Source organism: Mauremys mutica, chromosome 9, assembly GCF_020497125.1.
Source record: "Mauremys mutica isolate MM-2020 ecotype Southern chromosome 9, ASM2049712v1, whole genome shotgun sequence".
NCBI lineage: Eukaryota > Metazoa > Chordata > Testudines > Geoemydidae > Mauremys > Mauremys mutica.
The window spans coordinates 17629133-17651331 of record NC_059080.1 but is presented as its reverse complement, the minus strand read 5'-3'; the positions used below and the strand labels follow the sequence as shown (position 1 = coordinate 17651331).

Genomic DNA, 22199 nt, shown 5'->3' with positions numbered 1-22199 from the left:
ATAGACTAACAGATGTATTGGGGCATGAGCTTTTGTGGGTGAATACCCACTTCGTCGGATGCATGTTTAGTGGGATAAGCATTCACGTCTGTAGGATCCTAGAAGAACCCTTTGCCATAGAGGTGAAGAAGCACTTGTGCTAGCTCCAGTCAGCAGAGAGAATAGGCCCAATTCTGCTCTTTTACTTAGATAACTCACAGTGAATTTACTACAGATGTACACTGGTTTTAGTGAGAGCAAAACCAGACCATCTGTTTATAAGAACTAGATCAGAATCTAAAGCAAGACTCAGGGAGAGGGGCTATTTCTTAACAGTTGCTAAGCCACTGATTTCCAACAATTTGGGGCAACTGTACCAATGTACAAGACTAGTTATATCCACAGTATCTGCTGCCTCCCATTCCATTATGCAAACAGGAGACTGTGTTTGGAACATCACCAGCCCCGCTGTGGGCTAAAACGCGAACGACTGGACAAGGAAGCAGTGGCTTTTCACAGGCAAGCTGGAGCCTAGTATAAAGCCTGAAATACCAGCCATGGTTGCATACTAGTGGCTGAAAGCAACTCTAATGAGCAACCTGGGCTCGACCTTGTATTTTATTATATGGACAGTTTGGAAACTACTGTGTCTGCAATTTGTGGAAAGTAAAGTGAGATACATACATAGGCTGTCTTTATCTCGGGTATTAGCATAATATTTAAAATGTTTTGTAATAACAAATCCAATTAATTCATGCTAGATCATGACAAATTACAAGGCCTCATTCCCTGGCATTTGTCAGTACACCAAAGTTTATGTTGCTTATGGAGGAACTTTTCAGGGATGGTTGGATATTTTGCTCTCCACTTCTTTTGCTTGAACAACAGTCAAGGCTGCCATGTTTTGACTCCATTCCTAACAGCTACATTGGAGAGCAATATGTTTGGCTGTTACTCTAAAGGCCCATTGTTTTCTTGTCATTTTCACTTTTGTAGTGTACAAAGACTCCTTCAGGCTGTAACAGGTAACATTACAGAGGGGAGAAGTATTTTGGGGTCTGACATACTTAGCTCACATATTTCTGACCTACAGCCTTATAGAACTGTACCAACAGATCCCATCACCCTATAAATTTAGCAGTTTGTAAAAGGGCATTGATATGTCAACTGATTCATTTCTCTGTAACTGGAAAAATGACTTTGCTGCAGTAACATGCTGTACTTTAAAGGTCACAGTGATCAGGGCTTTGATAAATCATGCTTGACAACTGCACAGTGAGTCAATGATAACAAAAGAAGAAGATTTAACATTAGTAAACAAATGGATAGAGTGGTTGGAAAATCCAGTATTCTAGATTAGAGTTAGAGTTAGCCCAGTGAATTAGATCAAGCTGAAAGTAAGACAGAACTATGCGCTCTGTTGTCTATGGCATTTTGAAAGTACCCATCACAGTAGTAACTAGGTGCCACAATATTATGATCATTTCCTTTACATATGCTCTACTGACTAGGTATTGTAGCTTTTACAAATAAGGAAGGGACATGTCCAAGCTTCTCTCTCTCTCTCTCTCTCTCTCACACACACACACACACGTATACATACACAATCTGTTTGGTTCTTCAAAGAAAGATGGCTAATTTCCTGGCTATGGACTAAGCATTAAGCTTCCTGACCATATCTCTCATTGCAAAGGTCACCGTTTATGAGGGTGAATTTAAAATAATGGGGTCAAATACATATAAGCATAACTTAGAATAGCAGATCCTTTCACAGAGGAATGCTGGGGACAAAGTTTGGTAAGAATGTGCCTCTGGCTCTTACAAATAGCCCATGACTGAATGTTTAAATCTCAAGACACACTAAATTGAGTATAATGCTGTTGATTGTTCCCTTATGGCTATTTTTAAGCACATATAGCCACACCCAGCTGCATCTGGATAAGTCAAACTGTTCCTTTCTCTCTTGCAAAGCATGTAGATGAGAACTCAATATACCCACCAGATCTGCCCAAACCTTTCACTTTGTTCCCCAAGTCCAGACATGAGAGCTTCAGCAAAAGACTGTAGCTGGGAGTTGAAAACACTGTAGGTGCTGAACATTCCATCTGGCTTTAGAATTCCTGTAGCCAGCACTGGCACCAGTATTTCAGTTCTGTACCGAAAGCACACACGAAAATCTTGCAAATCCTAAATGATTTTTTTAAAAAAATGTATATGGGGTCAAATCGAGAGAGAGTGCCATTAACTTAATTGGGAGTTTCAGGTGTTCAGTATCTTTCAGGATATGGCCTCTGGATAATAATCTGGAGATTTAGTTTGCATTTCCCCTTGGCAGCTAACAATACCCTGATCTCCAGAGAGCACCTTGGAGAAATTATTTGTATAAGCACCTGGTTTATGCTTTATGTATTAGACTCAGGCATCCCAACCTATAATCTCTTATTACACCCATGTCCAGAATACTTAAGTGTTTTGGTTTTAGCTGTATTTGTTCTATTTGGGAGCTTAAGCCTCGGACGCATATTTACTTACCTTCTCTGGATTTAATTCATTATTGATTGAGGAGGTATAGAAATGAGCAAAAGTTTATGTGTCATAGAGGGTTGCTCATGGATTTAGGGACTGATATGTTATATCTAATGTAATGTTTGACTTGGAAAAATCAATAATTATTTTTTTTAAATGTTTCTCTAAGGAAAACTGCAGAAAATTTGAATACCTAATAAACACTAAGGCCCCAGTCCTGCTAAAAGCTCCTTGTAGATGGATCCCTATATCCATGCAAAACTTATTGCAGGATAGGGGCCTAAAACACTAAAAGCCAGATTCCTGCTGCTTTGCACTGCTCCAGCATGCAAACAACTGTAAACCTGGTCCATTAAACTGGGTCTATGGTTACTTTTACTCCTGGGGGAATTCTCTGCCACTGCATGTGCACAGAATTCATGTCCCCCGTAGATTTCTTTGCTTCCCTGCAGAAAAATGACTTTCTGGCAGGGAAGCTGCAAGAGCAGTCACGCACCAATCCCTAGCTGCACAGGTACATTGTTTCAGGCACCTGGAGCAGCCGGCGGAGAGGTAAATCACCGCAGAGCCAGGGACACCCCAGCCAGTGGCTCCTACCCTGAGCTGGGATTAGTTGCTAGTCCTGGCTGGGCTGGAGGCAGGAGAGGAGGGGACTTCCTCATCCCCTGCAAGGAGTGGCTGAGGCTGTGTCAGACCCACCCCTAGAAACCTCCCCCAGCTGCAGGAAGCTCAGCATCCTCCCCTGCTTACTGCCCCCATTGCTCCTCAGCTGCAGAGGGAGGTGTCACTCTAGGGGGAGCTGCTTTCCCATCTGCTCAACCCCTGTGCATCTGGACCTCCCATACCCAGACACCCCTGCCACGCCTCACCCCGTACACCCAGAACCCCCTAGCCCTCCATACACGAACCCCACCCCACTGAACCTCAACCCCTGCATCTGGAACTTCCCAGCACCCAGACCCCCTGCCTCCAGACTGCCACACCTGCACCCAGACCACTCCCACTGAGCTCCCTCCACTCAAACCCCCACCCTCCTGCACCATCCTGTGCCCCCACATCCAGACCTCCATGCCACTGACCCCAAATTAGCTGCACCCAGAACCCCACTCCACCAAACACCACTGCTCCAGCACCCAGACCCCCCCTGCTAAAACTGCCACACCCAGACCCCTCCGCTAAGCCCCAACCACTTTCACCTGGAAGCCACTGCAGAGTCCCATTGCCCCTGTACCTGGAAACACCCACTCACACACACACCATGAGCCTCTGTGCATCCAGATCACCCCACATCTAGACACTCCCCCCGAGCTGCCTGCACCCAGATTGTCCCACACAGGATCCTTACCCCACACATGGATCCCCACACACTGAGCCCCTCCACACTTGGATCCTGCCTGGTTGAGCCTGCCTGCCCCAGATCTGGAGCACCTGGCATAGAGGGGCAGGGCCCCAAAGTGTTGTGTTGTGTCAGGGTTGGGTGCAGCCTCACCCTGAGTCTGTGTCCTGGGGGTGAAGGGTGGGGAGGCTGTAGGGTGATCTCCCACCTTTGTACAGCCAGTGGCCTGTGCTCCCCACTGCCATGCTGGAGCCTCTGCATTTATTTATTGACACATAAAACTTGCAGAATTTTGCAGAATTTTAAAATACTTTGCATCATCACAGTAGTGCAAGGCAGGCTGGTGAATCGGGAATTAAATCACAGTTCTTATCTTCTCTGACCTAAAGCTCAATCCTGCTCCCACTGAATTAAATTAGAGTCCTTCAACAGGAGAAGGTAAAACACAGTGTGCCCGGTTCTCTATTGCATTTTGTCATCTGTGCAAAGTGGATGTAAAATGCTGCTATTCTGATCTGGTGGAGTTTATATCCATTTTGCACTCACTTTGCACAAGATGAGAAGGACTATCCCAGGTGAAAGGCAGTGGGGATTCAGGCCCAGTGGTTTCATATCCACATTGTCTTTGCTTTTGACTCATGTCGGTTCACAGCACCTCAAGTTTTGCTTTGAATTTTGCAATTTGAATAAACTCCAGTATTCACAAAGAAACACACTGAGTTTCACCTGGCTTCCTGTCATGTGGGACCACAAATAATCTTGAGTCACTTGATTCTGGGCCCAGATTTTCTCAAAGGACCAGATCCTCAGCTGGTGTAAGTCATAGGAGCTCCACTAAAGTCAGAGGAGCTGTGCCCATTTATACCAGCTGGTGAACTAGGCCTCTAATATGTTCATTAATCATAGCAAATCTTTCAACCAACCGGTCTGGGATTTGTGTTTGTAACTGATACCTGAAACCCAGTGAGTTCCATGTAGTTTAGGTTTTTGTTGCACGCATTTCACACAGCTTTCCCTAACAACCCTACAGAAACCTAAATACAGTAGGACAAATTCATCTCAGATATAATACTCTGGCTGGCAATGAACCTATGTCAGACATGGCTTTGGCCCTGTAACTTTTGAATTTTTTTTTCACAATGCATCTGACGAAGTGCGTATTCACCCACGAAAGCTCATGCTCCAATACGTCTGTTAGTCTATAAAGTGCCACAGGACTCTTTGCTGCTTTTACAGATCCAGACTAACACGGTTACCCCTCTGATACTTGATTTTTTTTTTTCAAATAGTGGGGAGTAAAAATAAAAGGCTGTTTAATTAAAAGGAAAGGGACAGGATGCCAGATAGATTTTTATGTAATGGTCACTATGAATTAGGCTCTGTGATAGGAATGGTGTTGAAGTCAGTCTTTAGCAGTGGCTGTTGTTGTGGGTGTCCATCTGAGAAGGTCCAAAATAAAGGAGTATGACTGAGTATGTTGGCAAGGAAGAAATAAAAATCTCAAGTCATTAACTTTAGAGAAGCTTATAGAAAGCTGTAAATAGAGCTGCCCTGATATCACAAGTAAATCACACTACGCATGATGAAAAGCTTTGCTATTTGTGCATGTAATTTTTGTTGACTTGAAAATTCCCAAGGCAATTTTTAATTTTCATTGAAGACTTCCCTTTCCTTATTTAAAGCTGAATGATTTCCTTCTGTGGTTTTATCAATGGGCCAGAAGGGTTGATAAGATTGCTTCCTTCCTATGCTAGATATGCTTGGACTTCTGCCATCCCATTTTGAAAAGTAATACATTTTCCTTCCTGTCTTGTGCAGAAGCTAAATGGAGTGGGAGGCAAACTAGCTTCATTGACAAAATACAGCGAGAGGATTGACACAAGCAATAGAAAGTTAAACTAATAGACTGGTTTGGATCTGAGCTGCTGAGGGGCTCACTTCTTGTACCTTCAACAGTCCCCCACTGCAAGAGAGGGCACAAGGGGCAAATCTTCTCCAATGCAAAGGGCCTCATGACTGTGAACTATTGTGGCTCTGCTGCACAAGGAAGAGTAGAGGTGGCCCAGAACCTTCTCTCTGCCCATATTCACTCCCACCCCAAGTTCCTGTGTGGTGTGGAAGTCTGCCTCTTGTCAGTTCCTTGCACACCAGCATGAAGGGAGGTGGGAATGGACGTGGGGTATGCCCACAGGATCTGCTTTCAGACAGTCTTCCATCTTACCGACCCTGTGCAGTGGCTACTGAAGCATGAGGGCTGTAGGAACAGCCAAGCATGGCTCTCCAGAGACTCTGTGGCCTGATGGGGATGATTCTTTCCCTTCCCTCATATTCCCAAAGCCCAGGTACTCAGGCTGAGTGAATTTGGTCTTAGCAAAAGCTTTGTTATACATCATACACACTATATCACAGTATTCTCTATCCCCATATACTGGCAAGTACGGCAGATACACACAGCTCAATACTGCTCTCATATATGTTAAGGAGCACTGCTGTGGATCATTTACAGTTAACTGGAGTATGTCTACACTGTAATTAAAAACCCACAGCTGGCCTATGCCAGCTGACTTGGGCTCATAGGGCTTGGGCTGCAGGGCTGTTTAATTGCAGTGTAGATGTCTGCGCTCAGGCTGGAGCCCAGGCTTTAGGACCTTGTGAGCTGGGAGAGCCCCAGAACTCAAGCCAGAACATCTACACCACAGTTAAACAGCCCCACAGCCTGACCCTGATAAGCTCGAGTCAGCTGGCATGAGCCAGCTGCGGGTGTCTAATTGCAATGTAGACATACCCTGTGTTTTCTGAACACAGGAGCAAAGGGAACAGCTGTTTTAAAAAGAGAAACAGAAGTACATTCTCCAGGATCTGAAAGCAGAAATCAGCCCTGAACTTGCTATGTTGCTTTAATGCAAGATGATCCTCACCATTTTTCACACCAGTTTGGAAAAATGCCAGCTCAGATATATTCTTCCAATGTAATATCCCCTCACTGTTTCATTTGGATTTGGTATTCATCACTTCCTCTCATAAAATCATTGCTGTGTAGCATAGCTGTTAAAGAATGACTGCTGCATTTCCATCCTAGAAATGGATGCATTTAATTGATTGGTGATGTGATCTCACTGTATGTATAAACTCATAGATGGAGGATTTCAACTATCCCCATATTGGCTGGGTACATGTCATCTCAAGAAGGATGCAGAGATAAAGTTTCTTGACACCTTAAATGACTGCTTCTTGGAGCAACTAGTCCTGGGACCCAGAAGAGGAGAGGCAATTCTTGATTTAGTCCTAAGTGGAGCACAGGATCTGGTCCAAGAGGTGCATATAGCTGAACTGCTTGGTAATAACATAACATCATAAAATTTAACATCCCGGGGGGGTGGGGGAGGGAGAACCACCAAAGCAGCCCACCACGTTAATTTCAGAAAGGGAACTACCCCAAAATGAGGAAGTTAGTTAAACAGAAATTAAAAGGTAGAGTGCTAAAAGTGAAATCCCTGCAAGCTGCATTGAAACTTTTTAAAGACACCATAATAGCAGCTCAATTTAAATGTATCCCCCAAATTAAAAAACAAAGTAAGAGAACCAAAAAAGTGCCACCGTGGCTGAACAACAAAATAAAAGAAGCAGTTAGCAGCAAAAAGGCATCCTTTAAGTTAAATCCTATTGGGGAAAATAGAAAGGAGCATAAACTCTGGCAAGTAAAGTGTAAAAAATATAATTAGGAAGGCCAAAAAAGAATTTGAAGAACAGCTAGCCAAAGACTCAAAAAGAGTCAATATGGTTTTTGTAAAGGGAAATCATGCCTCACCAATCTATTAGAATTCTTTGAAGGGATCAACAAGCATGTGGACAAGGATGATCCCGTGGATATAGCATACTTAGATTTTCAGAAAGTATTTGATGAGGGCCCTCAGCAAAGGCTCTTAAGCAAAGTAAGCTGTCATGGGATAAGAGGGATGGTCCTTTCCTGGATCAGTAACTGGTTAAAAGATAGGAAACATGGGGTAGGAAAAATGGTCAGTTTTCAGAATAGAGAGAGGCAAATAGTGGTATCCCCCAGGGGTCTGTACTGGGACCGTACTATTCAACATATTCATAAATGATCTGGAAAAAGGAGTAAACAGTGAGGTGGCAAAATTTGCAGATGATACAAAACTACTCAACTATGCATATAAAATGATGGGGTATAATTTTGTTGTTACCATTCAAGAAAGAGATGTTGGAATCATTGTGGATAGTTCTCTGAAAACATCTACTCAATGTGCAGTGGCAGTCAAAAAAGTGAACAGAATGTTTGGAATCATTAGGAAAGGGATAGATAAGAAAACAGAAAATATCACCTTGCCTCTACATAAATCCCTGGTATGCCCACATCTAGAATACTGTGTGCAGATCTGGTTGCCCCATCTTAAAAAAGATATACTGAAATTGAAAAAGGTACAGAAAAGGGCAAAAAAAATTATTAGGGGTCTGGAACAGCTTCCATATAAGGAGAAATTAATAAGACTGGTAGTTTTCAGCTTGGAAAAGAGGCAGCTAAGGGGAGATATGATTGAGGTCTATAAAATCATGACTGGTGTAGAAATGCATCCAACGAAGTGGGCATTCACTCACGAAAGCTCATGCTCCAAAACGTCTGTTAGTCTATAAGGTGCCACAGGACTCTTTGCTGCTGGTGTAGAGAAAGTAGATAAGGAAGTGTTATTTACTACTTCTCATAACACAAGAACTAGGGGTCACCAAATGAAATAGGCAGCGGGTTTAAAACAAACAAAAGGAAGTATTTATTCCCACAATGCACAGTCAACCTGTGGAACACTTTGCCAGAGGATGTTGTGAAGGCCAAAACTATAACAGGGTTCAAAAAATAACTAAATAAGTTAATGGAGGATGTCTATCAATGATTAAGCCAGGATGGGCAGAGATGCAAAACCATGCTCTGAAGTGTCCCTGGCCTCTGTTTGCCAGAAGCTGGGAATGGGCAATGGATAACTTGATGATTACCTGTTCTGTTCATTCCCTCTGAAGCACCTGGCACTGGCCACTGTCGGAAGACAGGATACTGGGCTAGATGAACCATTGCTCTGACCCAGTATGGCCGTTCTTATGACACTTGAGGCCCAATGCATTATTATACCAGAGTTGAGCTCAGGGCAGAATGCAAGGTGGGGGCAAAAGTGGTTTTATACCACTTTTGTATCTTATTTTGGGAGGCCCAGTTTGGGTCCCAGCACAGTTTAGAGAAGGCTCAGGGCAGCACTAACTTGCTCCTTGCTGTCAATGACTTCAAGAGGTTGCTATGGCAGCGAGTAAGAGCTGCAACATAGCAGAACTCTGTACCAGGCCCTGTTTTCCCTGTAAAACCTTTCATATACTCATACCCCAGGAACTGCTATGAAAGGGGTGGAGCAAGTCTGCCTATAGCCGATCTATGGTGCACAAGAAATCTCCTCTATGCCCGGGTATTTCCCCAGGGGCTATATCTGCAAAGCCAGGGAACATGGGCTGTAGGGCAACAATGATTCAGGCATTTAGAGTTAGTCTGTGATGAAAAGTGTTGACAGTATATAAATGTAAAGTATTTTCAATGTTTGTTCCCTAAAGTTCCCAATTTCCAAAAAAATCCAAACAAACTCCCAATGCCTCAAAGCTTCAAAGGCTAAAATGTATCCTACTGCAATCCATCCAGCTGCACACAGTGGTAGCTGCAATAATATGGAACAAATTAAATTCCTGAATTATGATTTGGTTAGGTCGAATATGGCTTGGAAAAACTGTATTTCTAGTGAAAACCAACCTCATGAGGAAATTTAGAGTTGAAGTCATAATGTGGGCTAGTCAGTTCTACAAGAAAACAATGTCAGCCCACACTGAACTGCTGATTAACTTGGCAGGAATCTCAATGTCTGGGGTCTTAAAGATATTACACTTAAAAGAATTTGAAAACCAAAACTCTTTTTTTTTATCATTGACTTTAACAGCTGAGTTTTAAATCTAATGCTCAACACTGTATTATAAGCTTTTACCACAATGTTAAGCACTATAAACAGGGTGACAGAAGCAGTGCATAAAGAAATCTTGCTAATAATTGCTTTTAATTTTCCATTACCGAGATGTGTGTGGTCTAGTGGTCTAAACACAGTAATAGAAGCCAAGAATTCTGAGTTCTAATCCGCTCTATGGCCTTAGGCAAGTCACTTTGGCCTTTCTGCTTCAGTTTCCCTATGCTTTATTTACCTCCCGCACAGGTGTTGTGTAAGGCTTAAGTTTCTAATGTTTGTAAACTGCCATGAAGACATAAAATGCTGCTAAAGGTGGAAAATGCTGTGGAAAACGTTAAGTGTTATTAAATTAGCCCCCAGTTAAGCAAAGCCACTTCAGCACATGACTGATGGATGGTTAGGGCATTAGACTGGCCTTGTGAAACCTGAGTTCAAGTTCCTGCTCTGCCACAGGGGATTACAGTACTGCCCTACCTCACAAGAGTGTTATGAGGATAAATGCATTAAAAATTATGAGGGGTGCTCAAATACTACAGAAATGGGGGCCATCTCAGGACCCTGGATAGATTTTGCTGAGTGGGGATGAAATTAGGCATCTGTTTACATTTAAGCATATGCTTAAATGCTTTGCCAAATCAGGGCTTGAACCAATAAGAGACAATGTGATGATCTGTTCATGTTTTTACCATCAAGGATGAGCTCCACAATTTTCAAAGGGAAGGAGAAGTCCCATTAAATGGGATCCTTTGAGGTATAACCAACAGAGTAGGTAAGTAACGTCAGGGCTGGCTCCAGGGATTTTGCCACCCCAAGCAGCCAAAACAAAACAAACAAATAAAAAACATCCGCGATTGCAATCTGCGGCAATTCAGCAGGAGGTCCTTTGCTCCGAGTGGGAGTAAGGGACCCTCCGCCAAATTGCTGCCGAATACCTGAAAGTGCCGCCCCGCTCTGGAGTGGCCACCCCAAGCACCTGCTTGATAAACTGGTGCCTGGAGCCGGCCCTGAGTAACGTGTCTGTTTCCAAACTGAAGGCAAGATCCTTCTCTCACTGACCATGGTGAAACTTCCATTGCCTTCAATGGGTGCTGTACCCTTATGGAAATGTCCTATAGAATTCATGAGGGATTAAACCAACAGGGGGCTATAAAACCTATAAAATGTAATAGCAAATGAGATCCATTCTTTATAACCATCCTACGGAAATCCATAGCAGGAACTTCAATATCTATTAATTCTGTAGGATGATTCAGAAAATCTATCGAAAGGTTTTCATTTTCTATTACAATCGATCAGACTTTTCCATGAGGACAGGATCAGATCATAATCCTGAGAGAGAACCTCAGTGGTATTTGTGGCTGCTCAACACCTCTGAGGCCCTGACATTTATCTAGCAAGTGTTTGGTCATTTGTTTTATATTTGGCAGTCGAAATGCTGGGCAACGTACTGTAAATATATTGATCATATATCAAAACTAGGATGTTTTGAAAGTAACATTTGGTTCTGGAAATGGCAGGGTGTGGGGAGATATTTTGCTGCCCTTGCCCCTTACAAAGTGGTCAGCACCACAATGAATTTTGACACCAGTTCTGAAAGCATGTCTCCCCCCCCGTCAGCACTTCCAAGAATGACTCTGTAGTGTTAGAAATGTTCATTGCCTGCCCCTTGCAACTCTGTCTTGCCTCTCCCCAGCCCCACACATATGCTTCTTGTAAGGACATTGATCCTAGGTATCAGAGTCGGATAGTCATGGCTAGGTGGAGGGGATGGCCGAAGAAAGCAATGCAGATTTCAAGTATGGCCAATGCACTTTCTAATGCTAACAGACAAAATATAAGTTGAGAAAATCAATGTTGTACCCTTCCTCAATGCACATATCCTGACTTATACAGTATGTCAGACAGCAAGGGCTCAATTGTGTACCCTGCGGCCAATGGGAGCTGCAGAGATGGTGCCTGTGGATGGGGCAGCGCACAGAGCGGCCTAGCTGCCCCTCTGCATAGGAGCTGGAGGGGGGATATGTCGCTGCTTCTGGGAGCTGCTTGAGGTAAGCACTGCACATAGCCTGTACCCCGACCCACTCCCATGCCCCAACCCCCTGTCCCAGCCCTGAACCCCCCTCCTACCCTCCGAACCCCTCGGTCCCAGCCCGGAGCACTCTCCTGCCCCCCCAACTCCTCATCCCCAGCCCCATCCCATAGCCCGCACCCCCAGTCGGAGCCCTCACTCACCTCCCACACATCAACCCCCTGCCCCAGCCCAGAGCCCCCTCCTGCACCCTGAACTCCTAATTTTTGGCCCTATCCCAGAGCCCACACCCCCAGCCAGAGCCCTCACCCTGTCCCGCACCCCAGCCCCCAATTTTGTGAGCATTCATGGCCCGCCATACAATTTCCATACCCATATGTGGCCCTCAGGTAAAAAAGTTTGCCCACCCCTGCTCTAGGTGCTACTGTAATACTACCAATTGCCTAGTAACCCCAGCCATAGAGACCAGGATCCCATTGTGGTAGGCACTGTGCAAGCACAGAACACAAAAATCCTGATAATAATAATGTAAAAGACCTAACTAGTTGATCTGCCATCTTGCACTGATTGTCCCCCTTCATTATATTTCCAGTAGACTTTCTGCAGTCTAGTTTTAAATGTTCCAAGTAATTCAGTTTCCAGTACTTCCTTTGGGAGACCATTTCACAATGTAGCAGATCTCACCATCAGGTAAGTTTTTCCTGCTGTTCAGTCTAGATTTTCTCTTTCTTAATTTCCTCCTAGTACTTGATATAGCTCTTCTATGCTGAGCCTTTGTCTCTAAGGACATGCTACAGTCCTGACTGCTGGATCATGCCAGGTCTGGGGAAATTTTACAGGAAGTAATACACTGCCTTGAAAATATAGTGAGAGAAAACTATGATGTAAACGGTTCTTTAAACAATTAAACCATGCTACCAATGCTCTGCAAGCAATAGAAAGGAGGACCTCAGAGAGCAATAGACAGACTATCTGCTTCTAGTTACAAAGTACATAAAAGCTTTCAGCTCTCAAGGTCAGGATGTAATGTTTTTCCCCATATAAACAGCTGTTTTGCCACAAGACTGCCTTTGTAGAGTCCTTTCCTTCCCTACAGCATATGCTTGTAGATAACCCTGCAATGCAATTTTTCTGACATTTCTATAGATACACAAATTAAAGATGTTCAACCTTTACTATCTTTTTCTCTTCCTCTGTACTTCTCTCACTGTCAGTTACAGCTTATTTAGGTGAATATGTTTTTGGTTTTTAATTTATGATAATATTATGATATTCAGGCATTTGCACCACTGCTCTGAATAGACTCAGAGCTGCTACAATGTGTGTCATAGCATAGGCCTTGTACTGCTACCAGTTAATGGAGAGTCTCCGTGAGCATAAGAGGTGAGGACTATGCTTTTGGAACAAGGGAATCTAGTTCTAAACCTGCTGTCAAGTTTCAAATGCTCATAGTGTTTACTGTGAAGTCTTAGGTGGCCACAGAGTTGCTAAAATGTTTTATTTAGCTGTTCATAATTTTAATGTAGACACTTTTAGTTTAAGTGGTGCAAAGAATATACAATAGTTACAGATTTAGCATACAAATAAGGTGTTAACCTGTTCCACATTTTTTTAATCCTTAAAGAGATTTAACAATTACAATCGGACTTTAAATAAAAAGAGCTAAATTCATCATTGGTGTAAATCAACTGACTACAATGAATTTACACCAGAGAAGCATTCAACCTAAAAAACTTTAAGACAACATGTGCTGCTTTCATTCCTTGCCCTGCAGAGGTTAATGTACTTAGTAAGAACGTAATCCAAATGATCGTGCATTTTTTTAAATCATTGTTTTTTTGTTGAGAAATCTAAACCCCAGCAGATGGGATCATTAGCACCACAGCTCTGGCAGTGGATTATTTCATGAGCCTATGTATGCGAATTTGTTGGTCACCACATCCTTCAGGGCAGAAGAAATCCTGTTTATTATAGCAGCCAAAGCAAAGCGGCTGCCAAACATCTGTGAGAAATTGAACACTATCCAGGTCTAATCTGAAACCCGAGTGGACAACTAGCTGCTAGCCTCTTCTGTCTAGACTGGCTGTTGTTTCCTGCCCCCACCTCAGATCCCTTCTGTGAGATGGCCAGCATGAAACCTGCAGGCCAAAAAGAGAATGGCCCAACTAACTAATGCTCTCATTAAAGCCATCAGAGTTCCCCTATATTCTCTCCTCTCTCACCTGCATTGAAACTTTAGTAACAGAAGAGCATGATTTTAAAGTTGACCAGCACTAGCAGCTATGAAAATAAAACGCCTGGCAGATGTTCTAAAAGAGTGTGTGCCCTGGTTTTAATTTGTATTAAAATTAAGGGCCTCTACAAGTGAAAAGGCATGTGGTGTGCTTGAGGCCCCTCCCAGCTGAAAGAGTGGAACGAGAATAAGTTCATTGTGAGCTATGCCCTCATTTTACTCACAATGCCTTTCACATGAAGGCCATTTTTAATCTCTCAGGGATTCATCTCTAACCCCCATCTTTGGGTCTCTGCTTTGCACTTCTATAGAATCTTTTCATCCAAGAATTGCAAAGCACTTTGCAAATGTTAGTTAAGCCTCTCAAACCATCTCCACCCTGATAATTATTATATTTCGTCATTTGATCAAAGGGTAAACTGAGGCACATAGTAGGGTTTTTGTTTAAAAAACAAAAATATATCAAAAGACACCTCTAATTCTGGGTGCCTCCATTTTTGGCAAGGCAGACAATCACCTAGGGCCTGATTTCTGAGGTGCTGAGCACACATGGTGTTAAGTGAAGGGAGTGAAAATCAGACCAGAATGATGGGTATCCAAAAAAGTGTAGCATCTGAATGAATGGCCATATTGAAAGTGTTGGCATCAGCAACTTGCTCAAGATAACAGAGCAAATCAGTGTCATAACCATGAGGACAGATGTTAAAATATCCAATCTTTTGGTCTAATCACTGCTTCATTTACTCCATGTTATTTTCAAAACAGCACATTAAGTTACATAAAGTTTAGACTTTTGCACTATGAAATGTGCCTAAAATTTCTACAAAGAATGTTACTGTGTGTGCAGCCCAGATAGGTGACGGTGGAGCACAAAAAAAAAATAAAAATAAAAAAAATAAAAGCCAGAAAAAAATAAAAAAGGAGTACTGTGAAATATCAGGACGTGGGACAAATGCCTAAATATTGGGACAGTCCCAAGTTTATCGGGACATCTGGTCACCCTAAGCCCAGATGCTCCAATTAAAAAAATATAAATATAAAATCTTTCTGTGAATACGGAACCCCTATGATGGGAGTGGGATTTGAGTTGGGCATAGGGAGGAAATCACAGCTCCTCAGGGAGTCAGGCTAGCATGGAAGACAGAGAGGACCTTATTCTTTCTATCATTACACCTTAGCAGCTACACCTGTTTATCATAGGGTCCTTGCTACTCTCCTGCTATATTCATAATGACCTTTCAAACCAAAACCTCGTAACCATCCTTGGGGAGGGGGAAAAACCTGATCTCCCTCTGATGGGAGGGTGAAACTCTACAAATTAGGAGACTGCTGGGAGCTACATCTGACCCCCCCAGGACAAGTTAGAGCAGCCTCAGGGCTGTTTGAACTTTTGCTGACAGCTCCCAGCTCCCCAGAAGCTGACTTGCCAGTCAGGATTGCTGTAGTGGATTGCATCCCAGCCCTGCCTTCACCTAGAGTTAGTCCAGTATATTACTATATATGGGGGCAAGGAGCAGCTGATATAGAGGTGGCTACATTCTGTCACTTCCTAATCACACAACAGTTTATTATAATAGTGGAGAAAAGTACACCCCACCGCCCAATCAACAGCCAGGCCATGCTCATTCATCTCTCCTCTCTCATTTGCTTTAAGAAGAAAAAACATCTAAAGAATCATATGGACTTTCCAAATTGACATGGGCGGGGAGGGGGGGGAGGGAGGGGGAGAGAACGCAGAACAAGTCACTTTTATGGGCTTACAGCTTTAGCAGTGTTCCTTTAAATTTAAATTTGAATTTTTATTTTTTAATATTTGTGGCAACTTTGGGATGGATTTGCGAAAATCATGCCTCATGTCAAAGATATGACATTTCTACATTTAAAGTGTGATGATGTAAAAGAGTCCATGGGAAGAAAGTATACTCCCCTTTAAGGCACCAGCTTGGAGCCTACCGCCTGTGGAAAATCCAGGAGGCGCTGTCCCACCTGAGGGCTGAGCCATATACACCGAAACAGAAAGCAGAGAGGGAGAGAAGAGTAGAAGAAGCATGCATATAGGCAGTCTTGAGTAAACAAGACTAAATTGATTCAGAGACTTGGGTGTGGACTGAAAATCTCAGAGCCCTAAGCCCTAAGCCTAGGGCTCCCAGGGTCCTGATGAATTGTTTGTTACAAGTAGATGTGGCAAAATCTGATTTTTATTATTTTATAATTTTGATGGATAATATTGGTGTTTATTTTAAAGGACTTTATTTTTATTGATTGAAATCTTCACAGTTGTGGGGCACTTATTGGAGCAGACAGTAATAATTTAATGTCAGGAGATGCTGATATTCAAAAAGTTAAATCTTTGTAACTGTTATAACACAAATTGTCAAAATCATATGTCAAAATATACAAAGTAAATATCCTTAAATCAAATGCTAATAAGTTCTCAAGTAGCATTTTTTCTTATTTTCCCGATCTGTAAATTTTGATGATTACCAATGGAAATGTTTTTTCTTTGGTTTATGTATGCACAGTGAAATCAAGGTTTACTGATATAAATCCAATCCTTCCAAGCCTAGTTATGATTCCTGTCCTAGAAACCTGATTAAAAGAGGGCATGGTATTTTGTTAAAAATATGTTGGCTTCTTCTTGCACTGTGCAGTTAAAGTGAACTGATTGCTGCCCTCCCTTGGGAAATTAAGGTGGGACACACCTGCAGTGCCACACAGGCAGCAAGTGTGTGCTCAGGGGCTGCCCACACCTTTACAGATGGACAAAACTCATAGCATAATACTGTTGCTTCTAATTAAGATGCAGACCCTGCTCCTACAGTAGTCTCCTCTATACACATGGGGTGAAATCTGACACCATTAAAGTCAGTGCAAAACTCCCAATGATTTCATCAACAGATGTTCACGGTACTGCAGTCTCTGACTTTACTACTATCTTTTCCACACATTGGGCCTAATGCAAGTACTTTGGGAAAATCAAGTATTGTGATGCAAGTGACACTGATTTTGTTGAGAGGTGACCAATGTTGAGGGGCATCTTCTGAAACAACAGTGTCCTAGACCTTGATCCTGCAATGAGTTCCGAGCAAGCCTACTAGCTTCAGTGGGACTGTGTGCAGACACAAAGGTCTGCTCATATTGATGGAATTGCAGAGCTGGTGCCTCAGGCTGTGTCCATACTACGATCTAGGGGCGTGGCTCCCAGCTCATGTACACATACCTGCGCTACCTTGTCACTTGATGAGAGCTAGTGCAAGTATACATAGTAGCATAGCCTTGGTAGCACGGAAAGCAGTACCAGAGGCATGGCTCAAGTATGCTAAGTACCTACCTCAGGGATTCAGGTAGGTCTGTATTCAGCATGGCTAACCAGTGCCTCCGCCCATGCTACTGCAGCTACGCTACTATTTATACTCGTGTTAGCTCTCATCAAGCTAGTGCAACTATGTGTACGTGAGCTGGGAATCATATCCAGGGCTTGTAGTGTAGATGTAGCCTCAGTGTTTTTTGCTTTGGATAAAGTTAATTTATTAGTTTCATTTGCTTCTGTTCATTATTAATCCTGCAAGCTTTACTCAAGCAAGAAGTCCCAAGTATATCAATAGGATTGCTGATGTAAATAAGGCTGCAAGACTTGGCGCAGAGTCATTTTAGCCTGAAAAGCCTCTGTACGAGAGACAGCAGTATTATGACAGGTGTTCACCACTTTCAATTTTCAGGAGGGCACATTAGGTCACCATGTTAAAGGCCCCACTTAGATCAAACTTTACAGTCTCAGATGATACAGTGTCTTTGCTGTAGATTTTAACAAGTGATATATAGCCACAGGCCCACTGAAAAAAAATCAAAGATCAACCTGTTTACAAAGAGCCGTATGAAACAACCTTCAAAGGCTTTGGCCCTGCAGGCTGTGATGTGCCCTATTATGACCTGCACAATAGGTCAAAAAGAATATAAGTTTAACTTTTTGACCATTTCATCCTGTACTGTATGTTTGCTTTCTTATTGTACTTCATGTACTGAATATAAATAACTATCTCTGTCATTCTGCAGCCTTTGACTATTTTTCTTGCAGCAGCTCTGCTGCTTGGCCCTTTTTTAAAGAGGATATAATAATGTTTCTCTTGTAGTATTTTATAAGTTCCCAACAGGGAAAATTACCTGGATTTGTAAAGTACGTGCCAATGTTGTGTAAATATTTAAAACTCACATCAGGATGTAGCCATTATCTTGATCTTTAAAACAATTATCCTGATTTTCTCTTTTGCACTCACACTTGTTTTCCTCTTACCAGGACAAGTTCATTTCCAAAAGCTCTCTCCAGCAGAGAATGTGTCAAATTCATATAGTAGTGTAATGTCATACAGACACTGCGTGCAGTAGCAGCACGACCACAATGCCAACATTAATTAAAGATTACCAGCTTCAACTCACTGCTGTTACTGGCTTCAAATATTTTTAGTCTTGAAACATCATAAGAATGAAAAATACGAAGATATTTTTAATACAAAACTCTGGCTCATGACCTGGCTTTTGTTACAAGTATGAATTAAAGGCCAAATCTAATTTAATGTAATCATGGACTTCCGTGAGCTTTCAATCAGACCTATAAGTGATGTCCAACAAATCTGAGGCCACAAAACTCTTATTTGTCATTCTGCAACCAGTGCAGCTGGCTTTCCTGACCAAACTGTACTCATCAAGGACCACTGTGATTATCTAGTCTAATAACTAATAACTCATCTAATAACTCCTAGAGTATATCTTTTAGAAAAACATCCAATCTCAATTTAAAAATTGTCAGTGACAAAGAATCCATCAACATCCTTGGTAAACTGTCCAATGGTTACTCTCATTGTTAAAAAATTACGCCTTATTTCCAATTTGAATTTGTCTAGATTCAACTTCCAGCCACTGGATCATGTTATCCCTTTCTCTGCTAGATTGACGAACCCATTCTTAAATATTTGTTCCCCATGTAGATACTTACAGACTATAATCAAGTCACCCCTTAACCTTCTCTTTGTTAAACTAAATTGATCTCTTTGAGTCTGTCAATATAAAGCACGTTTTCCAATCTTTTAATAATTCTCACGGCTCTTCTTTGAACCCTCTCTAATTTATCAACATCCATTTTCAATTGTACCAGAACTGAACACAATATTCCAGAAGTGGTTACACCAGTGCCAAATGTAGAGGAAAAATAACCTCTTTACTCCTACTTGAGATTGCCCTGCTTGTATGTAGATGAGTACTTTTTAAAATTCAAGACCACTATCTTAATAACTTAATATCAGTGGTTCCTGAGCTCTAGTCTATAGCTAACCATTGGTCTGTTCCAGTGGCTCTCAACCTTTCCAGACTATTATACCCCTTTCAGGAGTCTGATTTGTCTTGCATATCCCAAGTTTCACCTCACTTAAAAACTACTTGATTACAAAATCAGACATAAAAATACAAAAGTGTCACAGCACACTATCACTGAAAATTTGCTTCCTTTCTCATTTTTACCATATACACCTCTACCTCGATACAACGCTGTCCTTGGGAGCCAAAAAATCTTACCGCGTTCTAGGTGAAACCGTTTTATATTGAACTTGCTTTGATCCACCGGAGTGCGCAGCCCGCCCCCCCCGGAGCGCTTCTTTACCGCGTTATATCCGAATTCGTGTTATATCGGGTGGCGTTATATCGAGGTAGCGGTGTAATTATAAATTAAATGAATTGGCAAGAGGTTCCTTTCAGTAAGGTTATAGATAGAAAACTGCCTCTACATTGTTAGCATCTATCCACAGAGATCAATGGGAGTTTTACCATTGACATAAATAGAAGCAGGGTCAAGGCCCTAGTAATAGCTACAAAAAGTTTATAAATCAAAACCTGATTTCTGATTGCTAGTGTCCTGTTCACCTATCAGTTGCACCACTAATAAAGATTCTGCAGTCAGAATTTAGTTAACCTATTGCTAAAGTATGAATGAGAACAGAATCCAGCTTGCTCTTTCATAACTCCACTAGCTCTGCATTGCCTCTAACAGCAGAAAAATATTTGTGTGTGTCAGCAAAACAACAGTAATTAGATATGACTTGAAGACCCACAGGGAGCAAACAAGGTGGCTTGTTTACACAATCACCTTCCTACTCTAGCCTTCCTCTCTGTAGAACTAACCTTGTTGTCCTGGCAGATAATTGAAATGAAAGTTTAAAAATCAAACCTTGAAGGGTTTGGAAAAAAGCTTTTGAAGGGAAAGTCTAGTTTCCACATCACCAGACCTTTGATAATCCATGCAAATATATTAAATCATAAAATTGCCACTAAAGATATACCAAACCCAGGCCTTGGATGAGAAACCCCTGGAGCTTTGTGAGGGAATGTTGATATTTAAGCCTGGATCTGAATTTAGTAGTTAGTCCCTATCTGTATAATGGACAGGACTGAACCATGGACCAAATGCTGCCCTGTCTCCAACTTTGGGGGTTTGAAGTATGGATCTAGATTCAAATTTTAAGGTTGGTATCCATCCATAATTATCAAGAGAAACATAAGACTTAATTGTTTCCTGTTTATTATGTAGCAAAAGCTTTACCAGAATATAATTTTATACCATAAACCGAGAGGCTGGTTTCTTATCCTATTAGCCTAGCCACTTTTATTTTTTTAACTGGTTAATGTGACTGGTTTACTATCAGAATTATATGTGGGGTACCAGATGGTATCAGTTTCTGGCCTTCCCAGCACAGACAGTAGAAAAAGGACAAACAACAGAAACAACATTAAAAATTTGATGAGGACTATTTACATTTTCAGTTCTGGGCCCACATCAATATGACATTGGAACACAAAATGTGACTGTTGAGCAACTTAGCAGTTTAAGGTGCTGACTGCATTTTAGAGATGCTGAGTGCCCTCAATTCCCATGTAGCAACAGAAATCTAGGGAGCTCAGCACCATTCAGAAACAGGTGTTAGACTTGAAATTTGTGGTGGCTGTCCCAGAGCAGAGTATGAGATACAAGTGAGAAAGAAGAGGAAAAGAGGAAGAGCCTGGCAGGAGAAGTGTGCTGTCCTCTGGATGGTATGCTGTTCAGTAACAACTCAGATAATCAACAGTATCCTACCTCCCACTATGATGACATTGTGTTTCAGATGATAATGCATCTTCTCAGAGCCACTATGTTTCAGAACAAGTTGTACTTGGCAGATTGCCATGGTGTTGAGTGATCCTTCTCCTGTGGGATTCCAGAGCTTCCACAAACACAACAGGTCACTTTCTGCTAATGTGACATAAAAAAAAGAGATTGAAAATGTCAGTGTTGACATTGACTGACTGCTGAAATTAGTATGCAGAACCAGGTTCTGTTTACAATGCAGATGTGTTAAAGTGAAATAGTGTAACCTGTTCTTCCCACCCCCTCAAAATCACCCTCTCCCACACACACACACATGCTGCCACACTGAGCAGCTGGCTGCAGACTGAAAAGAATTGCCATGTATTTAGTCTTTTGACTTTTTTTTTTTTTTATGAGCACACATCAAGCTGATGGATGACAGTGGTAAGAAGCAGAATGCTGGTTAGTCCTGCTCCCAGGATAAAATTTAACTTTGTCATCCATTCCAAAACATGTGAAGTATATGACAACAATAGCTTGAGACATTCTGTCAATCCACCTTAAACCCAATCTGTTGGAAACACCTATCGGTAACGAATCTGAAGGATTCTGTTTTTTATTTCTTCTTCTTCTTTCTTCTCCTCCTCCCATTCAGCATGTGGGAAGTGCAGCACCCTGACTCAAAATTAGTGCTGCATAGATGGTCTTGTGACACAAATTCCTGTACAGTAGGAACTTTCCCCAATAACTATTTGTATTAGTGACACACTTGAACAGTTACCAAATATATGCATTTTTGCAATTTTTAATCCAGATTAATTTAAATGCAACTTTCAGATCAGACAAGCATGACGTTGATACATTAAGCTGAGGTTAAGCTGAGGGAACTACAGGCCAGTCAGTCTCACCTCAGTCCCTGGAAAAATCATGGAACAGGTCCTCAAGGAATCAATCCTGAACCACTTAAAGGAAGGGAAAGTGATCAG

General features: G+C 42.1%; 1 long non-coding RNA gene across 3 annotated transcripts in view; it reads right to left on the bottom strand.

The window, feature by feature from the left end:
• Window positions 1-22199, bottom strand: part of LOC123377285 — a 103720-nt gene that overhangs the window by 37952 nt on the left and 43569 nt on the right. For all 3 annotated transcript variants that reach the window (XR_006582157.1, XR_006582155.1, XR_006582156.1), the window contains exon 5: window positions 21223-21378. This is a non-coding gene — a long non-coding RNA (uncharacterized LOC123377285). The remainder of the gene's footprint in view (window positions 1-21222; window positions 21379-22199) is intronic.